This window comes from Schistocerca nitens, chromosome 1 (genome assembly GCF_023898315.1).
Source record: "Schistocerca nitens isolate TAMUIC-IGC-003100 chromosome 1, iqSchNite1.1, whole genome shotgun sequence".
Lineage (NCBI taxonomy): Eukaryota > Metazoa > Arthropoda > Insecta > Orthoptera > Acrididae > Schistocerca > Schistocerca nitens.
The window spans coordinates 96045191-96058977 of NC_064614.1; positions in this window are offsets into that span (position 1 = coordinate 96045191).

Consider the following 13787-nt stretch of genomic DNA (forward strand, 5'->3'; position numbering starts at 1 on the left):
CTGAAAATGTACCAGTGGAATTTATAGCAACGTTATGCCACCACGTTTTGTGTTAAACTTGGGGAATCCGCGAGTGTGACCTTTGAAAATCCGTAACAGGTCTATGGGGAACATTCATTATCAGGCGCACGAGGTACTCGCTGGCACAAATCATTTGCTGAAGGCCGGGAACACGCTGAAGGTGAACCTAACTCAGGGAGATCTTCAAAAACTGACGAAAACTTCGACTGTGTGTGTGGTCTTATGAAATCAGACCGAATGGTGCCTCCAGGCCAAACTGTCACCCAAATGTTTTATAAAAATGTCCTGGAAAGACTAAGAAAAAGAGTGAATCGAGTGAGACTAGAGATTGCAGTCAAGTGTATGCCGCATTATGACAATGCCCCTTGTTACACGGCCACTTCCATCACGGAATTTTTGCTCCCAAAAGGCGTTTCTGTTTTTCCACTGCCCCCTATTCACTCCATCTGATCCTTGTGAATTTCTTCTTATCCCGAAATCGAAAAAGGGCCAAATGGACGACATTTTGGGACTCTGAAGAACATTCAAAAGAATGTGACCGACATGTTAAAGACACTACCACCTGAAGTTTTCAGCGCTGCTAATAAGACTGAGAACGACATCTGCGCTGGTGTATAACTGCCAGCGGGAACTACTTTGAAGGATTCAATGTTGTTGTTTGAAAAAAATAAAATAAAATAAAATACAAACAGAAACTTTGGTTGATAAAAAATTAGTCTCATTACTTTTTTTCATACACTTATTAGTTCCTGATGTAAAATAAGTAATAAATGAAGAATGAATCTAACGCGACAGTGACGAAGCTTTAGCGGAAGTCATTTCCCCACAGTGAATATCTTTTAGTAAATAATGGAACGGCATTATTAATGTTTCATTTAATTTACCAGTTTTTATTCTTTGCCCCCAAAGTAACCCTTACTCCATTCACATAATTGCCAAAACAGTGTTTCCCATTCCCTACAAAATCCTCAAAATATTGTTTTATAATGTCTGTGTCCATGCCAAAATCCTCTTAATGTAATCTATGGCTCCGAAATAACTGATTGTACCACTGATTTTAATTTTAAAAGTAAGAAAAGGTCACATGGTAGAATGTATGAAGAGCAGTCATTTTCAGTTCTGACTAGAAACTCGTTGAGAAAGCTGAGTGGGTATATATTTGTCATTAGGAAGGACCGATCTTTTACCACAAAAGTGGTCTCTGCGCATGAAACTTCCAGCGCAACCTTTACATGACGCTTGAGTAGTAATGATGGTTGAGTATTTTACTTAGAACAAAAACTTGGAAAAGCACAGTCCCACTGTAGCGGGGGAAATCTTCGAACATCACTTTGGTGTAGGATCGAGACGTTCAGTATTTGGGCGTGGACTCCTTCTGATGATACAAGGTGATGACTGGACTTGAATTTCGAAGCCGTAAACATGATCCAGTTGGCATAGAAGTTTTTTGAGGATGGCGAGCCCGGAAGAAAGCCACTGTAACAGTGGCCGAAACGTTGGTTTCTCCAGTACAACATTTTTAAGTTACGACGCGGTACCTTATTCAGAAAACGTTTATGTCAAAGGACAATTAAAAACTGGCTGGCGTGCAACAGATCCTTGTGAATTAACATATTTGCGCCTTCAGTCGTGACCAAAAGCCCTTCTGGCCCAGGGTCGTCCATATACAACGTGCTGGACGACTAGTTTTGAATCGGAAAAGTCGTTGGTAACAGGTGACAGTTTGCGACGAGTACAGTACATAGCTATGAGTTGATTATTTGTAGCGTAAAATCTCATAATGGTTATGGCGTCTTTCGCAACGCGGTCCTTGCGTAAAAAGTGCTCGGTAAAGTTGCTGTGTCAAATTCAGATGAAATCCCAAACTTTTGGTGGTACCTCCATCATTGTCGTCCGGGCCTATGTCTGACTGTCAAACTGAAGACGATTCAAATTTGACGTGCCATGTTTACCGAGCACCTTTTACACAAATCTCATATATGTTATCATACTGTCTCTTACCGAAAACAAAACGAAACAAGTAGAAGCTTACATAGGTCAATAGCAAATGAGACATATGTAAATACGAGAATACGAGAAATGTGATGGGTGGTACCGGATAGTATCGACAGACGATGATTTTTCCCGCTGTAACATTATTGTGAAGTACAGGCAAGCTATACATTGTTTGCTCAACAGATCGGAAACAAATTTTCTGGAAGGTCATAATCTTCATTGGCGCATGTTAAAATACATCGTTTTTCGTGTTACAAGAATACTGCTTAACCTACTTTATCACTACATGTGTGTGTATGAAGCTGGATTAACAGTTTATAGTTTATCGAATTCCACCTTAGTAGCAGCTCTGCTACCGCATGAAATACACAAATCGCTCCGAGCTATGCGCAGAATCATCTGCTGCGATTATTCGCGCTATTCCAGTAATTTCCATTCGGGCAGGCAACGTGCTCATGCAGAGACCAGAGCTCTGGACGAGATATGGTATTCGATAAGCGGTTTCACTCATTCCACTGGCTGTTAATCAGACAGCTAATTCGTAAACTAATACATGACTTGCTACTGCTGGCAATAGTCGCCACGTTATCACAGTTGGCTTAGTTTTGATCCTGTAATTCCATTTTCACCATGTGACACAGTTGACTTTTTAACTACGCTGTCACGCTTCGAATCATTCGAAAACTTGACTCTCATTATCTGCCGATGGTGCAAAAAACATGTCCAATTTTCATTCCACATTTTCTGAGCAGCACTAGCACTTACTGATAATTTAGACCTCCAATAAAATAAATTTAAGTAACGCCTCTTACATATCTTACACGGTTGTAATATCTGAACAACAAAGTTTTTCCTGCTGTTGTTACATCTTTCTATGATCGTCTATTTTCAGGATAAAAGCAAAACTGTGCCGCTGCGTGGCTGTTAAAAAAGTATAGTGAAATTAACACTAACCTTATCTACAAGACACGGTCGCAGGTTCGAATCCTGCCTCGGGCATGGATGTGTGTGATGTCCTTAGGTTAGTTAGGTTTACGTAGTTCTACGTTTTAGGGGATTGATGACCTCAGATGTTAAGTCCCATAGTGCTCAGAGCCATTTTATCTACAAGACAACATATTCAACAGCTATTGCGTGTCTCGCACATCATGAAAATTTTCATTTATACGAATGGCATCACAAAAAGTGATCTCTCAAAACAAAACGTGTAACAATAAAAGTTGGAAAACCGCAGCTTCCAGGTAGCCACACCCACCGCATTCTCCTAATGTGGCCCTTTATCTTTTGTGAGTCCTTCTCGAAACACTTTTCTGAAGTTTGTTGCACCCACTGCAGAACAGCTGCTAGCATTTCCTGTAACTCTGCTAAATGATGTTGCGGTATCACATATCGATTACCCCCCCCTACAAGATGTACTTAATCGTGGGGATCGCACCGCCCAACAAACGACGTGACACTGCTGTCGAAGCCGAAAAAACCAAGCAAAAAGGACATGCGTCCTTTATATGGACACTAGCCTGCTGACCGACGGCTTTGTTCGAGGAAGAGTTTCCTGTCAGGTACCCGAGCCCTGGAAGGGTCGGCTGCAGAGAATCGTTTGAAAAGGTGGGAAATCGACCTGAGAAACCCCCATAAAGATGTAGAAGAAGAACTGGCGCCGTAGTGGAGACCTACCATACACGGTCTGGAGAACCCTAAACCATATGAGAGTAAAGGCGCCAAAGTGCAAGACAAACCTGCAGCAATGGGGTTTCCTAAAAGAGAGTAAGAACACTCTCTGTCTGTGTGGTTCTGTCCAGGATCCTCAACACCTGCTTATCTGTCCATATTTAGGCCAGCCCTGCACAATGAATGACTTATGGGCGGCAAATGACAAGGCCATATTGGCTGCTGATTTTTGGAAGTCTGAAGTCTATAGTTCCGGACACGGAAAGTAAGTAAGTACCCTCCTCCCCCCCCCCCCCCCGCGCCCCAATGAGCGCCATAGCAGCGGAATTGCAAATTTCTAAGTGACACATAGCCGTTATGCGTGATCCGGTAGACACAATGGAGCACTCCCACTGAGCCACACCCGGCGGTAGTGACTCGGCCCTATGCATGCTTAGAGCCACTTCAATACGGGACGCTATTCGAAGTCACCTAGTCACTGCACCGACTCCACCGTTGTTACTGTTGTTATATGTGGGCTCCCTCTCTGTCTCTCTGTTACTGCACTATTTGTAATGTTTTCGTTTGCTAGGAGATTGGTTGGTTGTTTGATTTGGAGGAGGGGACTAAACAGCGAAGTCATTGCTCCCATCGGATTAGAGGAGGATGGGGAAGGAAGTCGGCCATACCCTTTCAAAGCAACCCTCGCCGCATTTGCCTGAAGCGGGTTAGGGAAATCACGGAAAACCTAAATCATATGGGGATGGCCGAATGCGGGTTTTGAACCGTCGTCCTCCTGAATGTGAGTCCAGTGTGCTAACCAGTAGACACCTCACTCGGTTTGCTTGGAGATATATAAGTTAAGTAAATCTTCTGTTCGTTGTGTTAACTTCTTGACTCATCATTTCTGTCCTGATTTCCTACGACGATAGTTGGCATACCACTCTGTACCCACCTCTCCATACCATTCTTTACGAAGTTAAACGCAACAGATTTCTGTGCAGAGGTTTCTTCATACTCCAGAATAGGTGGTTATCAGAAGGGCGCAAGTCAGGAGAATACGATGAGTGTGGTCGTACCTGGAAGCCAGTTTCAGCGATGGCAGTCGTGGTTTCCGACTCATGTGGGGACGAGCGTTGTCGTTTTCAAGGAGCACTTTTGTGATGGAGCAAACTTTCCACACACCGTGTGACGTCCCTTCCCTCGTCCTTCGCTCGCCGGGAGGAGACGCGACTCGTAACGATGTTCGTCCGCGTCGGTGTAACGTGGAACACCACCTGTAACTCTCGTAAGAACACAACTCCTTGCGTGATTTAGAAATATTCTGTTATCTGTCCGCAACAGTCTTCTCAGTTTGTGCGAACTGGTAAAATGCAATCGTTTATTTTTATTTTTTATGCACGGTTAGTTCCGTAATGAAATAAAATCTTGATTCTTGATTTCATAATTACGGTCGTCTTTGACATCATACAGAGCGAGGATGAAAAAATTGCCGTCTACTATTCCGGTGCCATGCCTCTGCTGCGTCCAGTTATTAACAACGGTCCGACGTAACTCCAGAGATAACTTATGTTGGAGTAAACGTTTTTTTCTTTTTTTTAATACGCCATAATACTGGTTTAAACTAATCACTCTTCACTGTCCATTATTCATGTATTCACTTAGTCACTTAAAATGTTTAAAGAGTTAAGCGACACGTAAGATTTACCTTTTGATTCAGATTTTATTATTCCTTCTGTAATTAATTGTTTGTTCCTACAACACACGCACACCGACATGTCATTCAAGATTAGCTTCTGTTCAGGTCAGTAACCGTGACGCTGACGACAACTTTTGACTAATTGGCGTACTTGTCTTTCTTCGTGTCTTAGTTTTATTGTGTCCTACTCAAGACTACGAATTGTTTTTCTATCGTTGATCCATTACTCACAAGGTTTGTAACTCTTCACCAGCACGAAGGTTAAGTCCGATAAGCCAATATCATTCAGTCGCAGTCTAACACCCGTCTTACTGTACCGTCGCGTTGAGAACGGTAAAGATTAACTTTGATCAGTCGAATGACTGAGCAATACTTCAGTCTCTACCTCACGAATTATCAAACTTCCAAAACTGAAACAATCTAATAGCGTTTGCGTCCAGACAATTACCGCAAAAGTACTCTAGAGCGATTCAAGAGCAACTAACTAACTGAACATTTCCATATCCGAGTTGCATTGCAGCCGCATTGAATTTCCTTTTCCATGCGGCTACAGCTCTTTTCCATGGTAAATATTATCTTGGATTTAACCTTCGTTCACATGATTTTGATTTTATTCTCTAGATGTTTGATAAAAAAATCTAGAATCATCCTTTCCTTATATCTCCCCTTTTTGTATGCTATTTTTAGTATTTGAATGATGTAGGTATTAATCAGAATATTACTAGTGTAGATTTTATCGCCAAAAGTTGCCGTCACTGTCAAGGTGAATCACTTCCCTACTTTAAGTTTCACAAAGTTTGTTAATTGGGGTTTTCTGTCCTTGGGGCGTTGCAACTGTCACCACACGCTTGTGAATACCCGCAGTGGTTACACCCTCCTTCCACAGAAACCACATCGTCGAGTGCTGACCTTGATCACTCCATGTTGTCCGCCCACGTAATGACAAAAATAGGAAAATTGGGCTATACTGCGCAGGGACTAGGCGTCTACGGATTATCCTGCCACCTACGGTTAGATTGAAGCACTAATCAATAATGAAGGAAACTAAATTGTAAATCAATGTGGAACACTCCTTGTAATTCATGTCTAAAATATAGGAAGAGGTTTACTCGATGTGACATGTGTCTGATTGAGTGTGTAGCACACTTTCGAAATCATAGACGCGATCGCTTACGTTTACCACTCGAGTGAGCACATAGAGCAATTGCGGAAGATAGTACTTGTGGAGTTTTAATTCTTGTTTTAAAAAACGGTAGTTTACAATTAGTGAACGTTGTTTACCAGTTATTACCATGTATTTAAAACTAGGGACTTAGATGCCATACACATCATTAATAATGAAATGATCGTATGGCATTCTTGGCCGGGAGGCGCTATGCGGGGGAGTTCGGCCGCCGTAGTGGAAATCCTTTTTAGTTGACGCCACTTCGGCGACTTGCGAGTCAGTGATGATGAAGGACATACAACACCCAGTCATCTCGAGTCAGAGAAAATCCCTGACCCCACCGGGAATCGAACCCGGGAACCCGTGCCCGGACATCACTAATAATGATGATCTATGACATCGACAAAATAAAAACCATTGGCACTCACCAAGTTACGGGGCCCGGCGGAAGAACTGCATCACGCTGCGTTTAACGTTGGAGGTAGGCGAATCAGTCCTGAAACAAAAGACAACGGTCGCTAAATTCATACTAAGTCTATAACAAAATTAAAGGAAACAATATTATTGAATAGATAATGTGTAAAATCGTTATTGTTGTCATTCCACTTTCGGATTCAGTAACTTGAAACTGTATTGTTTCTGAGATTTAAAAGATATGCGCTTTCATAAAGTCCACGTAATTTCAATCCCTACAGCTCACCCCTATTTTCATGAGAATTTTGAACATCTTGCACCATCTGACATTGTCGAACGCTTTTTGCACGTCGGCAAATCCTATGAACGTGTCTTGAATTTTGCTTCCATGATCAACCACAACATCAGAACTGCCTCTCTGGTGCCTTTACCTATCCTAAAGCCAAACTGATCGTCATCTGACACTTCCTCAGGTTTCTTTTCCATTCTTCTGTATATTATTCTCGTCGTCAATTTGGATGCATAGCTGTTAAGCTGATTGTGCGATAAACCTCCCACTTGTTAGCACTTAGTCTTCGGAATTGTGCAGAAGGTGTTTTCCCGAGACTCAAATGGTATGTCGCCAGACTCATTCACTCAAACACAAACGTGAATAGTCGTTTTTTGCCACTTGTGTATCCCTTCTGCCTTATTCAACCTTAAGTCTTCCAAAGCTCTTTTAAATTCTGGTTCGAATACTGGATCCCCTATCTCTTCCGACTCTACTCCTATTTCTTCTTCTATCCCATCAGATAAATCTTCCCCCTCATAAAGGCATTCAATGTACTCTTTCCACCTCTCCGCTCTCTCTCTTCTACATTTAACAGTGGAATTTCCATTGCACTCTTAATGTTACCACCCTTGACTTCTGTAACTTATAGAGTGCAGCAATCAGTCATCTACACCAGATTTTATTACGCAAATCCGCTAGCCATTCTCAGTGCATTCTTTTCTATTCTCGATGCATGTAAGTCACTGATGTTCGGGCGTCAGTCACATTTCTTTGAATACTAATAAGGTAGTATGCTGGGCGTGTGTGGAAGATGGGCTAGCGGTGTACGTGCCCATAGACCCACTGCTGTTTACAGGTTCGCGGAAGTTCTTGTTGAGACATCTGGACACACAACCTTCTTATCTATGCTGTGGTAGCTCTACGATCTGCCGATGTTGCCCTTAGAATACGACGATTCAGGAGGGTGTCCGTGCTGCGTGGACATTCAGAACCCCGTCTACGAGTGGGAGAATCTTCTCACATTCACTAATACCAGCATTGTTTCACAACTGATACAGCACGTTCAATAACGGTAAGGTAATTCTCCGAAAGGACCATCCCGCCACTCGGAAGGGCGCAATGTGACCCTTTTCAAATACGATCACATGGCTGTAGGAAGGACGTGTACGTCCCCGAGACATGGTTGCCTGCTCGCTTCACACATCTACACCAGACTTTCTGGGTGATTGCTCCTTATTGAGAGGTAGACTCAGATGGGGCCTTGTAGCTACGCCATTACGCTATCTGTCGGCGGACGACTTTGAAACCATTATCAGCACTTCTATCCCCCAGGTGGCCTGTGCCGTCATCGGATAAAAATCCACGTCAGCTCTGCTCACAATTTTGTTTTCCAGTAGTGTACTGCGTTAACCCAGATGACGTTCCCGCAAAATGGGTCTGTGAAGGAACAGTTTAGGAGTTAATTGCAAATGTCTGGTCACGAACTACCACTGACTTTGGCATGAAAAATTATCTGTTGGATTAAGTTTCTATCCAATTGCGTTCAAATTTTACCCATGACTTAATTTAACAGGGAATACAGTTCTACCTCAACACGTAACTAATTACAATTTACTGTACACTAGCAGCTGTTTAAGGAGGTTTTCCACATGAAGTTCGTATATTTAGATGCAATACTGTACTGTGAATCCTTTGAATCACCTGTGAAGCTTGATAAGACTGTCTAGTTCCTCAACTGTTTCAATGGGAGTGCTGCACACTTCACTTTTCAGAAAAACCCAAGGGATGGAGGCCGAAGTAGATGTCCTGCTCAACCTACCCATTTCGACCAAACTGGTGTGATAGATGAGGTTTACATGTCCGCAGCTAGTGGTCGTGCGGTAGCGTTCTCGCTTCCCACGCCCGGGTACCCGGGTTCGATTCCCGGCGGGGTCAGGGATTTTCTCTGCCTCGTGATGACTGGGTGTTGTGTGATGTCCTTAGGTTAGTTAGGTTTAAGTATTTCTAGGTTCTAGGGGACTGATGACCATAGATGTTAAGTCCCATAGTGCTCAGAGCCATCATGAGGTTTACATAAGCAGAAAAATGCACGGATGCCCAGTCAAGCAAGTACCACGTTCCCAACTCTGCGTAAACGGAATAACGCCAAGCGATCTTTGAAGATCCTCTCCCAGAAATGGAAAGTATCCTCTCCCATTGTCATGGAAGAATATGTGGCGCAATAAAACGATGAAGTGGTGCCCCTAACCATACGTTCAATGACGGACGTCACTGGGGTGTTGGCTTGTGAACCTCATCTGGGTTACCGTGATGTTTGATCGCAGTCCAGTAAGGATAATCGAAAAGTTCAGATACTTATGTGTTAACGAGCACACTGTTTCATGCTGAACAATCATAACCACACAATCGCAATTATCTCGGAAACTGCTCTTTCGCAGAGCAATGTTTACTTGAATTGTTAACATTTGCCGGCCGGAGTGGCCATGCGGTGCTAGGCGGTACAGTCTGCAGCCGAGCGACCGCTACGGTCGCAGGTTCCAATCGTGCCTCGGGCATGGGTGTGTGTAACGTCCTTAGGTTACTTAGGTTTAATTAATTCTAAGTTCTAGGCGACTGATGACCTCAGAAGTTAAGTCGCATAGTGCTCAGAGCCATTTGAACCATTTTTTTGTTAACATTTGTTGTGACATACTTTGACCGATTTCATTTTTCGCTATTAACTGTGGTACCAATCTTTCACCCCTTGTTAATTATGTAGTCCCTGCAGAGGTACTACAGCCATTTCAGCTATGTAGCGAGCCATCAGGACGTGTTATTATAGGTATGATTGGGAATGACAGAGTTTGTTCGTGAGGACGACAGTAGAAGCGCAAGGAACAGCCGTAGGCTCTTCCAGGAAAGCATCCGGGCTTCTACAAAAGCGTGACCGGTTTGCTTATGAGCGCAGGTGGTGGCATCTCGCCATAAAGTCAGCCCACGACGGCGGACCGGTCTCCAGCAGGACAATGGCCAGTGGCCTGTATTCTGAAGGCGTATTGTCCACCTCGGGGGTGCGAGCAACAGTTTTACTATTTGCTCTACGAAGGAGAGCATTGTCCACCGCAGGCGTGGAATACTCGTGCGTTTCTCTGGCGCAAGAGCATAGATTTTGGCGAGTAACTTTGTCACGTCTAGGCAGGTATTGGCGCGGTATTGTAAGTACGCAATTGGCGCACTTTGCGCTGACATCTTGGTCGTTGGAGTGGACAATTTTTGGTGACTCCACAAGGATTCGGTGAAGAGGAAGGAAGGGAAGATAGGTTTTGGACGCATTCGGTAGATGTCTACCATAGAGGACGGCCTGGAGAGTTCGGCCGAGGTACAGTGTACGTTAGTCAAATTGGAGGAGAGACGCCGCATGTCTATGTTCTTTCAGGGCGCAGACCGTGTGAGTCGTGCGCGACTAGTGTTCAAAAATAGTTCAAATGGCTCTGAGCACTATGGGACTCAACATCTTAGGTCATAAGTCCCCTAGAACTTAGAACTACTTAAACCTAACTAACCTAAGGACATCACACACACCCATGCCCGAGGCAGGATTCGAACCTGAGACCGTAGCAGCCTCGCGGTTCCGGAATGCAGCGCCAGAACCGCACGGCCACCGCGGCCGGCGGCTAGTGTTCATCCCGTTTATTGTTTGTCATCTTTCTTACGGTACTGTCGCCTCGTTTCCTTATTCCATTTACTGGCGTCACTAACTGCCTGCCTTACCTGCAGCAGCAGCGCTTATCGATAAGTGCACTGTCGTACCATCTCTGGAGCCACCGATAGTATTTCCGGGTCGTCGTGTGTCTGGAGTGGAGTTGGGAGCTCAGTCGGGACGCAGCAGCAGTGAGTCGGCGACGGAGCGCCAGTGAGATGCGGAGAGCCAGTGCTCGCCGACTGCTGGCAACACATATGAACTGTGTGACGGAAGGAGATTGGAGCGGGACGACCGCTGGTTGGTCGTTCGGTTGGTCGTCTTATCGGGCGACGTGTATTGGGCCTTTTCACCGTTTCTGGGTCTCGTCACTTGGTCATCGTGCCGGACGTGGCTCGGTTCCTTCCTTGCACAGAAATGTCGTGGCCAATGGGCAAGACTTACCTCTGCATGGATGGGTCCGAGCCAGAGTGCCCGGGTCGCCGTGTCTCCCAGTTCCGAACGGACATAGAGTTGAGTCGCGTGGGAGCTGCAGTCAGCTTCGAACCGCCAAAACTCGTCCGACCGTTGCCGACACACGTAACTTGAGTGCGAACGACCTGGGTTGGTCTTTCGGTCGGTCGTCTAATCGGACGACGTGTATTTGGTCGCAGACCGCTTTGTGGAAACTCTCTGTGTGTCAAATTGATTCGTCCTTGTTGTTCCACAGTGATTGCTTTTACGATTGCTGGGGTTCTTGTGCAAGTGTGTTTACGTGGAACCGTGTGTAGCTTCTGTGATTTCATTGAGCAGATGAATGCTGTCTGAGTACTGGGGTAGTCAGTCGGTCGGTTGAAATAGAGCAGTGAGTGTGTCGGGTGGAGGGGAATTGATTAGGCAGTTGGTTGGTTCCTCAGCCGTCCCTAGGCTGTGTTGCAACACGATTGTTCAGTGTTACGCTTGGCTGCCTGTCTCACCTAAACTGTGGTTAGAGGTTCCCCACCAGGCCGACCCTCTGAACACTTCTGAGCACCACTGTTGTTGTTTGTTATTATCATTTTATTTGGTCGCAGGTACTGTGACAGGCCTTCATCCGTGTGTTAATATCATTTGTTTCATGTTTAGTACATGGCCTTCAGCCGAACTTCATAATAACTTCAAAATTAGGCCTTCAGCCGTGTTTCATTTAAAATTCTTGTTGCTCTGTATTTAGGCCTTCAGCCACGTTTCTTTCAGAATCTGTGGCTTTAATGTGTAAATCGTTGACTGTAAGGTTTCTCTTTAATTATCTTGAATTCTTGAAACGGCCTTCAGCCGTGTTCTGTAAATGTTTATCTTAAGTTTGTCTTTAATTATTCTTGTGTAACTGTTTGGGCCTTCAGCCGACAAGATACTTTAATTTTTCTTAAGATGGTTTTCTGTTTTACTGTGTAAAAGCTCAACTCTAAAGCCTCTCTTTTATTGTGTAAAGAAAATTTTTTATTGGGTCTTCAGCCGAAGAATTAACTTGAATTTTCCTTATTATGGCCTATAGCCGGAATTTTTATGTGCTTGGCTTTCAAAGAATTTCCTTACATGACCTGAAATATTATTTCGGTCTTTAGCTGAGAAGATACTGTAATTTTGCTTAAGTAAGGCCTTCAACCTTTACTTTAAATCATGGTGTTCTAAAAACAACCATTTAAACTTATTCTACAGAAATTAATTGGGCCTGCAGCCGTGAAATGATCTTTGTTGTTTTAAAGAGAAAACTGTGCATTGGTTTGAGGAATGAAGTTGTGTGTGTTCTTGTGTAACTAACAGTAATTGACCTTGGCCCGTTTCCACAACCTGACCCGCTCTGTCCTTTGGGACCAGATTTCACCGTGATTCTCTGAACATCTCTGTGCAAGGGTGCGCCGACCTCAGCCTTTGCAGTTGGGCACCTATGACCGGTCTCCACATCACCTGTTGGGAAGTTCAACGGTGAGCATATTGGCAGCCTGGGCCGATTATCAGGTTTCGTCTGAGGTCTTAATTTTCACTGTAGCGAGTCCATTTGACCTGCAGTCCTGTATTACAACCAACCTATGTCGTACTGACGTTGAACTAGCGGTTCACAATCTCGATCAGTAGTTCACATATAGTCAGAAAGCATTGTTGCTATTACCCTGAAGGAGGCATCGTTTTAGCTTGGCCCCCCTCCCCCAGATCCCTTTAATAAATTCGATTGCCATCGACATCTGTCCCCCTGCGTGTAATTCTGGGAATGCACGTGTGTAATTTGTAATAAACTAAGTATGAATGGAGGAATATTTCATTTCAGTACCCTATTAATCCCGATCATTTGAATTATAACAAATTTTTGTGAGCTGAGGGTAGGGAAATTTACAACTTTGCATAGTTTAATGTCTGTCATAAGAAGAGCTACATCCAGAATTACCCGACCGATCCACTGCAAACTGGATGGACATGTTTCACACCGTCAGCTATGCCAGTGATGAAGTTTGCGCTGTAGGTCGTGAACTCGGAGAGCGTGGCTTGGCCCTTGATGTCCTGCTCATCGGTTGACGTAACAGGTCCCCAAACGGCTGTACTACAGCGGGCAGCGTAGTCAGATCAGTTGCCCATGCACCATGCCAAGGCGACACATTCGACAGCACGTTTTCCAAGCATAAGAGCTCGAGAGGGGCCGCACAGTGGGACTGCAGGAGGTTGGGTGGTCCTTCCCACCTATTGCGCATCACACCGTTGTCCGTTGGCAGCAACGGATGCAGGAAAGCACGCATACATAATATATATAATTTACCACAGACACACATTCTGTCAGAATTCACAAACATAGAGTCGACAGCAGTCTTCAGTGCCGTCCACACACGTGGCGAGCATAACTAGGGCAGCTGGTTACAGAGCTGAGTATCTAACTCTGGACATTTAC